Source organism: Nanorana parkeri, unplaced genomic scaffold (genome assembly GCF_000935625.1).
Source record: "Nanorana parkeri isolate BGI_ZX_2015 unplaced genomic scaffold, ASM93562v1 scaffold1059, whole genome shotgun sequence".
Taxonomy (NCBI): domain Eukaryota; kingdom Metazoa; phylum Chordata; class Amphibia; order Anura; family Dicroglossidae; genus Nanorana; species Nanorana parkeri.
The window spans coordinates 81,611-91,636 of record NW_017307327.1 but is presented as its reverse complement, the minus strand read 5'-3'; positions in this window follow the sequence as shown (position 1 = coordinate 91,636).

The window sequence follows — 10,026 nt, the reverse complement described above, 5'->3', positions numbered from 1 at the left end:
ATTCATTATGCTTCAGAATATTTATTTCATGTATAAATGCATTACAAAACCGCCTATGTATAAAGATCTGGAAATTCCTATGAATACATAATTGCATATCCTATTTTTTCATGTATACATCTATTTTCTTTTTACATCTATAGTATCTCTGTACTTGGTGGTTTATATGTAGAGCACGTATATGTAGTACATTATTTTTATCATATCTTTCTTTGTTATACATGTGTTTTTAAGAGAATTCTTTCAAATCTTGTAACTGCTGTAAACTTTCTTATTTTTGTTTAGTTATTTTATTTGTTTAGTTTTTTTGTTTTATTATTCATAAATGTATTACATCATGCATGTGCATGCGCCCACAGCCTTGTGTGTGCCTGTGCACATGCGTATCAGTCTATTTTAAGTCCAGTTCCAATCCCTAAGTGCGAACATGCGAACTGCTGTAAAGTTTCTTATTTGTTTAGTTATTTTATTATTTATACATTTATTACATCTTGCATGTGCATGCGCCCACAACCTTGTGTGTGCCCATGTATATGCGTGTTAGTCTCTTTTTGATTCCAGTTCCAATCCCTAAATGCAAACATGTACATTTCTCTCCTAATACTCGGGTCTCCTATATTTCACAATTCTGGTAGATTAAGATACATTTACTAAGAAATCTTTTTCCCTTCAACTTCCCCACTTTCCCGTTATTTTTTCTGGGGGCTCTTAATTTTTAAGGAAGGATTTATAGCTTATTATTTTATTTTAAGCCAGGAGGTTTATTTGCTTTTAAATTATAGATCCATCTTGTCTCTAGTTGTAGTAATTTTTATATATTTATAGTAATTTTATAGTAATTGTTCATGTGGATGTATGTGGTCCAAGATATAAAAATTCACACAACCTAGTATCAAAATTGTGGTAGAGGCCTATGTGTCTACTCACAGATGTCGTTAGCTTTCCATTGCTTGTAAGATAAATATGATCTTTAATTCGTTTCCATGCTGGTCTGATTGTTTTTCCTATGTGGTATGCTCCACATTTGCAGTACAGTACATAAGGTAAATCACATTGCTTGTTTGGCAATTTACTGTATGTTTCAGCGTCCATTTCCTACCATTGGGGAGAGGGATCACATTCCCTTCTACAAAGCATGAGCAGTATCTACATGCCCCACATCTCTTAAAGCCCCCATCACCACATCTTGTTCTCATTTCTTCTGTTTGATAGAAACTATGTGTTAGGGTGTTTCGGAGTGAAGCCGTTTTATGAATTTCTGCACTTTTCTATCCTCTGTAAGAAGATGCCAGTGCTTGTGGAGAATTTTCCTTTAGTTGTCCATGATGTCTTGAAAATTTCATTATTATTTTCGTAGTTCTTTTCGCTCTTTATCCTCCTTTTGTCTAAACAGTAGATTTTGTCTGTTTTGAATTTTGGCCCGCCTATACGCTTTTCTCAGAATTTTGCCGCCGTATCCTCTATCGCCAAGTGTTTCCTGCAGGAGTTTTGCTTCTTTATCAAAATCCTCATCATTTGAGCAGTTTCGCCTAAGTCTAATATACTGACAGTAGGGAATGTTGTTCTTTAGGAAGGTTGGATGTGCACTTTGTGCATGTAGCAGTGTGTTCCCAGCTGTTTCTTTCCGGAACAATTTAGTGGCTAGTGTATTGTTTTCACGGATATAGATAGTTAGATCTAGAAAAGTAATTTCACTCTGACTTGCTTCCATTGTGAATGTCAAATTAAATTCGTTATTATCAATGATTTCTTTGAATTTTGTCAATTCGGATCTTGTACCGGGTCCAAATTAAAAGCACATCATCAATATACCGTTGCCAGAAGAGTACATGGCTTAGTATATTTGATAATCTTTCATTTGAAAATAGGTATCGTTCCCATCCCCCCAGGTACAGGTTGGCATACAATAGGGCACAACAAGTGCTGACCTTTCTCCTCCGCGTCTGGTAGCAAAGATCTGCATTCTCTATTCACCTTACTGACCATACACACATCATGCATGAAGAGTTACTGCTGACCTTATACACCTTACATATCTCCATTCACCTTACTGACCATACCCACATCATGCATGAAGAGTTACTGCTGACCTTATACACCTTACCTATCTCCATTCACCTTACTGACCATACCCACATCATGCATGAAGAGTTACTGCTGACCTTATACACCTTACATATCTCCATTCACCTTACTGACCATACCCACATCATGCATGAAAAGTTACTGCTGACCTTATACACCTTACCTATCTCCATTCACCCAACAAAGTAAACAGCATTCTATCCATTAGTACACAACCTTGTGTGTAAAAAAAAAAAAGTTGTTGATCGCTGTTTAAAATGTAGAATCCGCTGTGTCACATTTCCACTTTCAATTGACTCTTCCATCCTGGACATGGACGTGTTCTTCAGTGGGGTACGAGGCAGATGAAGAGGCACCTATTTTACACAACTCATTTCACATGGACAATAAAATAATATAACATTTTCTATATACCAGGGAAGGGGGCTGCTCAAGACATCAAACAGTTTTCTATCAGCTCCAGGGTTTCCATAAACATAATAATAAAATTGGTTCCCTTTTGCAACATGGAAATCCCTGAATGGAGCTATCTAGTTAATGATAACATATAGTTTTTATATATAAATGATTTTAATTAAGTAGAAAAATAAACTTATAAATCACACAAGGAAAGCATTAAAACACCTAAAAGCTTCCCTGCAACGGCTTAGAATGCATATAAATGGTGGCAAAATGTGTATATAATTACCCCTCATGGGTGGCGAGCAGCCAGTGATAGATGGATCAGATACTAAAAAGTATCAACTATTGATGTGTCCTTGAATTGAAGAATTCACTCCATATAATGGTTTCTTTGTATCCAACCGAACGGGTTCCACAGCCGCATAAGAACTTCTCGTCAGCCTCCCTGGATCATGGAGGAAAAAAGTATCCGTTTGCTGATAGTTTGTTTGATAACAATTCAAGGGGATACCTCCAATAAAGAAACAGATGAAAAGATGTCCCGTCGGATCCTTCAGTAGATTCACGTGATCGCACTCGTGGGTATGATGCGAGCGTGTCCCCTCGTAATGGTGCGGCCGCATAAAGATATCCTTGGGGTGGAAAGTGCTTTTACGTCCAGACCTCTGGTCCAATCACAATTCCTGGAGTCCGAGCCGCTTGGCTCGATCCGCTCTGCAGAAATTCGTTACGCCAGCCATAAGGATGTGATTCGGCCAGTAAATAAAGCTGTGCAGGGAGCTCAAGTCACGCTAACCCTGACGCGTTTCCCCCCCAGCAAGTGGGGCTTCTTCAGAGGGGCGTGAGCTCATCCCATAAACCGGTGATTTATATCGCTCATTGATTAGTTCAATCATCATTTTATTGAAGTCAGCATATCGGTTTTGTGTGCCAAAATTAATATAAAAAGTAAGATTACATAGTTAGAGTGAGTCATTAAACAGCACACATAATTCCGCACAGTTACATAGTATTTTTTCTTACCTTTCTGGAGTTTGGACTTTTTATGTGGCCGTATAATGATGGAATCATGTATTACCTAACAACACATTTGAAAAAAATGTAACATTATGGTTGAATGTGCGTAAATATCCTTAAAATTATATTGTCAAATTTACCATTTTATCATTGATTTTATGCTAAACACATTTTTTCTGCTCGATGTCATCCATGTGGTTGTTGACTAATAATAAAATTTTCATGACATAGCTTTCATCCAATGTGATATCACTGACCTTCATACTGGATCAGGGGGCGGCACATGCTATTTCCAGACGTGCATCCATCACAGCTACTGCAGATGTCTTTACTTCACTAATGGTCCTCGTCCGAAGGAACTCCTTTGCAAATTTTAATATCAAATTGTCACATTTGGAGCAGTAATTGGCATTTATCCTGAGTCCCTCCAAAGAATAGTCCAAGACAGAAAAAAAAGTACCATAAAGATTAGCACGCCACAGCTGCTGGAATCCTGCTGTTTGTGGTGTGCCATTAGACAGTTTTTCCATTGGCTTCCTTGGTCTTCCATTGGATTCATCTTCAAGAAGATTCTGTTCAACGTAAACCGAAAAAAAAATTCCAGCTATAATTATGAACTTTGGCTCATGTTTGTTTTGGACATGTTTAGGCCGTACGCACACTGACCCCCAGTTGTCATGCAACATTGTATGATAGGACATTTCATTTCCCAATGGGTACATCGCCACAAGGATCTGCGCTGACATCCAAACCATCCACAAAATATTTTGTTTACTCCACACAACTTTCAAGATGAATTTATCAATTGTAAATTATGGAGCACATCCACTTTTTGGTGTCGTGAGGTTTCTATGTAATATTTTTGTACGCATTTGTCATTTAAATAAATTCTAATAGTGTACAATGAAGCTAAATTTACTTGTTGCAAATGATAAATACCACTGAAATCCAGTGCGCTCCAACGATTATAGGACATAGCCAGAGATCTTCGGCTGGGACCCTCATCTGAGGAATAGATAACAAGTTAGTAAATAAATACAAACATAAATTATCTATATCATTTATGTTTAAATATGGAGAGCTGTAATTGTGACCAACCTTTCCAAGCCTGTGATGTTGTCCATTGAACAACGCTGTCGAGATGACCGCACACATTTGGTGAACAGGTTCCTGTTAGAATCCATGACTAAGGTAGCTCAGAGGTCCCCTTTTTACTGCCACCACACCCTTTACCTTCGATTCCCCATCCCCTTCCTTCCAATTAACACACTACACCAGGGTTGGAGTAAAATGGCCACCGCAGCCTTTTATTACAAAACGTTATAAATAACTCTTATAAATAAGAAAAAAACAACAATAACCAAGTAACCGTACAGTAGGAATTGTTTGATTTCAAGGTCCTTGAAGGCATTATAACTATCCAAAATCGGACCAGTGTCTGCAGGCACCTTTTTTAAACCGGATTGACCCCAGCCGCCATACCCCGCCCCAGGGACGTACTTAAAATTGCCCGCAGACCCACCGTGGTCCCTATTACCAGGTCATAACCTTTGACCTCCACCACAGAAGGCCACCCACACCACCAATGGGTCCAGCCCAGACAAATGCCTTCAAGGATCCAAACCGCCATAATGCTGCGACAAACTTTGACACCACCAAAACCATACCAGGGCTTTCCCTGGTCCCGCTGGCTCCTGGAACTCCTCCTTCCCGGATACTCTCCGAAACTCCTCTGGTAAAGCCTTCTCCTCCAATCCCGTGAGTATCCCTCCTCTAATTCACTTCTCCTTTTTTCCTTTAAGCCTTTCCCCTCCTGGTTCCCCTTTCCCACCCTTGTCATGTAGGCCTTTTTACTTATTGCACTTTGTTCCTTAGCTCCCGGCCTGTCTCAATGGCATCCGAGCATCATGTAATTTTTAAACTTGCCTGTTGCTTTCCAATGAGATGGTGAAGATATTATTATGCAGGTGAAGATATTCATCAATCACCTGCATAATAAAAAATATAAAATACATTTATAAAACATAGAAATATTACAGTGTTTGTTTTGAAACATTTTCCGAATTATAAGCTCTCACAAAATGAACCAGCCACTCTTTCCCAACGTAGTTTATGGAATGACGAGACATTAAGGCCTTGTTCACACCTGGGCGTTTTTCCTAAGCGCGTCAAACGCGCGTTTTCTTCCCGGCGTTTGGCGCGTTTTCATGAGCGTTTAAGCGCGTTTTTGTATTTTAGAAACGTGCGACAGACGCGCGTTTTGGAGCGACAACAGAGGTATCCAATGAAGAATTCCTGTTTTTCCACAAGCGTCCAATGAAAAAGACTTCCTGAGACGCAGCATTTCCCTTTCCTTTATGCAAAAGACCGTGTGTTGTGTGGATTATCTTTTGCAGAGAGCAGTTTTGATTGATTTGTGACATTATGGAGCTGACCAGACGTAGAAGGACTGCAGCAGTCGTTGCAGCACTGCGTTTGATAGCATTGTGGAGAAGGAGGGATAGTAGGCGAAGATTCTGGATCCATCCGGTAATAGCCAACCGTGAGGAAAGAGGCCAATTTTGGGCTATGTTTCAGACCCTACGTGGACATGAGGAAAAGTTCTTCACCTACACCCGCATGCCCATAAAGGGGGTAGTACATAAACAATAGTGCTTATTGTTGTTCTGTCCCGTTCATTGTAATGGAGTACATGTATATGTTGTTCATGTATTCATATTGTTAATTGCTAGCATTGACCACAAACCTTTAGATTTACAGTTTTGATGAGTTACTGGGATTGCTGTCTGTCCAGTTGGAGCGTCAGGACACCTTCATGCGGGACAGCATTCCACCTCCGGAACGATTGGTGATCACTTTGCGGTAAGTTCAATACATGACTCCTAGCTCATCCACCTGCATGTCCTCCTTCATTCCACGTGTGGAATAGCCAGCCGGTTGTTGTGTGTTTGTGTGTTGTGCCAGGCTGGTGGAGGGATAAATATAGGGGGAATGTGGGCGTGGGTGCAATGTTTCTGGGTGGTGCTGATGCTGCATGGGTGTGTGTGGGTATGCTTGTGAGGCATGTGTGTGCATGTGGTGGACATGTTGAGGTGGTTGTCGAATGGGTGGGGCAGGTATGGGTGCAGTGTCATGCGGTGTAGAGTCATCTGGGAGAATTTGGGAGTCAACAAATCTGATTAGTCCTTCCCGTGCTGCCGACTGTCTATGTAAAGGCACCATGTTCAGTTTCTTCTCCAAGCTGAGCAGGAAATGAGCTGCGCTTGATAGCCCGGGGAGAGGATTAGACTTGGAGTCCAGGACCTCAACCAGCCTGTTCTCCTCCCTTTGAAACCTCTGGCGTCGGGGTCTGAGCACGCTACGCCTGCGCAGCGTGCCCCTGGATCTTGGGGCAGAGGTGGTTGGTGTCGGCGGTGCTGTTGGTGTTGGTGTAATGCTTGCTGGGGGTGGGCTCAGTGGTCCTGGGGAGAAGGAAGGCTCGGTTGGGGATGCGGCCGATTCCAGCTCGTCCTCTTCAGGCCTCTCAGTGGGCTCCCAGCTGCTGTCGGTGCTGTCCAGAGTAATAAACAATACATAAGTATGTGCTATATATTATTCTTTGCATGTTACATAAGACTACATTAATGACATAGTAATTGCAAAGGACGTGACTTGCCTCCGCATTTCAGTGCATGGAATCAGGAGTGAAAGCTGCTCCGCGTAAATGTACCGGTATGGGGCACTGGCAGCCTCGCCACTGCGAAATTCCCGCTCCTTTCTGCGGTGGCGTGTAAAGGCGTCCTTCATGCTCTTCCATTTCTTTTTAAGAATATCAACTGTGGAAGCAAAATGTAAACATGAACTAATTAAATTCCTGCTTTTATCTTTTTCATTTCTTAGGTATTTAGCGACTGGCCAGTCATTGGCCACGATTCATTTTTCATTCATGATCGGGAAATCAAGGGCAAGCAAGATCATAAAAGAAACATGCATTGCGATTTTGGGAGCTTCTCCATGATGTGGTGATGAAGGAACCAAGCAAAGAGGAGTGGCTGGAAATTGCAGGAACGTTTGCCACATCCTGCAACTTCCCACACTGCATTGGAGCCCTAGATGGGAAACATGTCCGGATCGTGAAACCAATTGGCAGTGGGAGCCGTTTCTTCAATTATAAAAAAAAATGTTTCTTTCGTGCTGTTTGCGGTTGCAGATTCCAATTACTGCTTCCGCTACATTGATGTTGGATCATACGGCAGCAGCTCCGATTCTGCGGTATTTTGCCATTCACAATTGGGACTGAGGTTGAGAAGCGGGGATCTTGACCTCCCGGGGAACGCCGCGCTGCCTGGCACTGCTGAACCTGCAATGCCCTATGTATTCGTAGGAGACGAAGCATTTGCTCTGGGTGAGCATTTAATGAGGCCCTACTCCGGTCATGGGCTAAGTCTGGAGAAGAGGGTCTTCAATTACAGGCTCACCAGAGCACGCAGGGTGGTGGAGTGTGCCTTTGGCATACTCTCCAATAAATGGCGCTTCCTGCACTCGCCAATAAACCTCAAACTTGAGAACGCCATCTCTGTGGTGAAGGCAGCTTGCGCCCTTCACAATTTTGTGCGTTGCAGAGATGGGTTTAATTTTGATGATTCATTGGCGCACTGCATGGGGAATAGCCAATGCAGCGGCAGGCGTGGAACAACGAATGGTGGCAGCATTCGTGACCGATTCGCTGCATAGTTCATGTCACCTGAGGGGGAGGTGTCATGGCAGATGCAAGCGATTCAGTCTTGATTCCCCTCCAAAAATTAAACATCATTTTCCCTTGATCTGATACCAATAAATATATTTGATTTGAAAACAGACTGGCGTATTGTTTTTTTTATAACAATACTGCACGCATGTTACATTAAAATACTGCACGCATGGGACATTAAAATACTGCACACATGTCACATTAAAATACTGCACGCATGGGACATTAAAATACTGCACACATGTCACATTAAAATACTGCACGCATGGGACATTAAAATACTGTACTCATGTCACATTAAGATACTGCACGCATGTCACATTAAAATACTGCACGCATGTCACATTAAAATACTGCATGCATGTCACATTAAAATACTGCACGCATGGGACATTAAAATACTGCACACATGGAACGTCTACACTGTACACATGTCCCATGCGTACAAAAAAATTTGCACATGTCAGTACACACTGCATGCATTCTGCATGAAAACATAGCAGACATGCACGCATGTTACACGGAAATGATGAACACAAGTCTATGCAAACAATGCACGCATGACGCATAATAACAGTGCATGCCTTCTGCAAGAAAATATTCAACACATAAAAACATTGCTAATGTACCTTTTGGATTCCTTTGCATGCTTTGGGAAGGTTTCCCAATCCGGCCACGTAGCTTGTGCGATGTCCAGCCATGCACGTTGCCTGATGCGCCTGTTTTTGTAATTGGAATGACGCATGTCATATAGACATGGCCTTCCCTGTACCAGCCGTATGAAGGCCTCAGAATCTAGCAGGCCTACTGTTGCTGTATCCTCCATCTTGTCTTCTGCAACAGCTCTCTGCAAGGTGGGAGTGGTCTGTAGCCATGTGCGGAACGCGCGTTCTGTGCGCGATTTCTGCGACCAAAAACGCTCAAACACTCATTTCTGCCCGTTCCCGTCGAAGTCTATGGGCGCGAACGCGCTACAAAACGGCCCAATACGCCGCAAAGAAGCTCCTGGACCATTTCGGGCGTGGGCCGTTTTGTAGCGCGGTAGGGACGGGCGGAAATACGGACAGGTGGGAACGAGACCCATTGACTGTAATGCTATTTAGATTTTTGCCAGTTTTGTAGAGCGTTCGTCGAGCGTAGGACGCGCTACAAAACGCCCAGGTGTGAACAAGGCCTTAAGCCGGTATGGTCCCACAACTGCTGCCACCGATCCGTCATCTTCTGCAGCCCGTTGCATTTTAACTGCGAAACCAACCACCAAAAACATAACATTTCTTACATTCTTTGGAGCCAAAGATAAGAGGTTGAGTATCCCTTTTTCAAAAAGTCCAAATTTAAGCCTAGAAATATAAACAAATGTAGCATTACATTACGCGGATGTCGTTACAGTATGGATAAACAAACCTTTGGCAATGCTTATAAGTGAAATATCAATTTTTTTTTTAATTAGGAAGGTTATGCAAGCTGAAACCTAGCTCATTACATATACTAAGATTACCATAACCAAATTCCCTTGGTTGAAAAGCATTACTCAACCTAATGAAATCCAAATGACACCGCGCTCGAGGGAATGATCGATATAAAATGTGATACAAATCTAACAAGTTTTGTCTTTTGATGCAGTTTTCTCAGAAACCACGACACTCAAATGTGGGATATAATAAAGTGATAATTATCTACAAGAAGATACAATCTCAGCAAAGGTACAAACCCGGGATGTACACAAGTTGAATGTGTATATAAACAATAGCGATGCACAGATACTTTTCAAGTACCAGTGCCGATACTTGGCA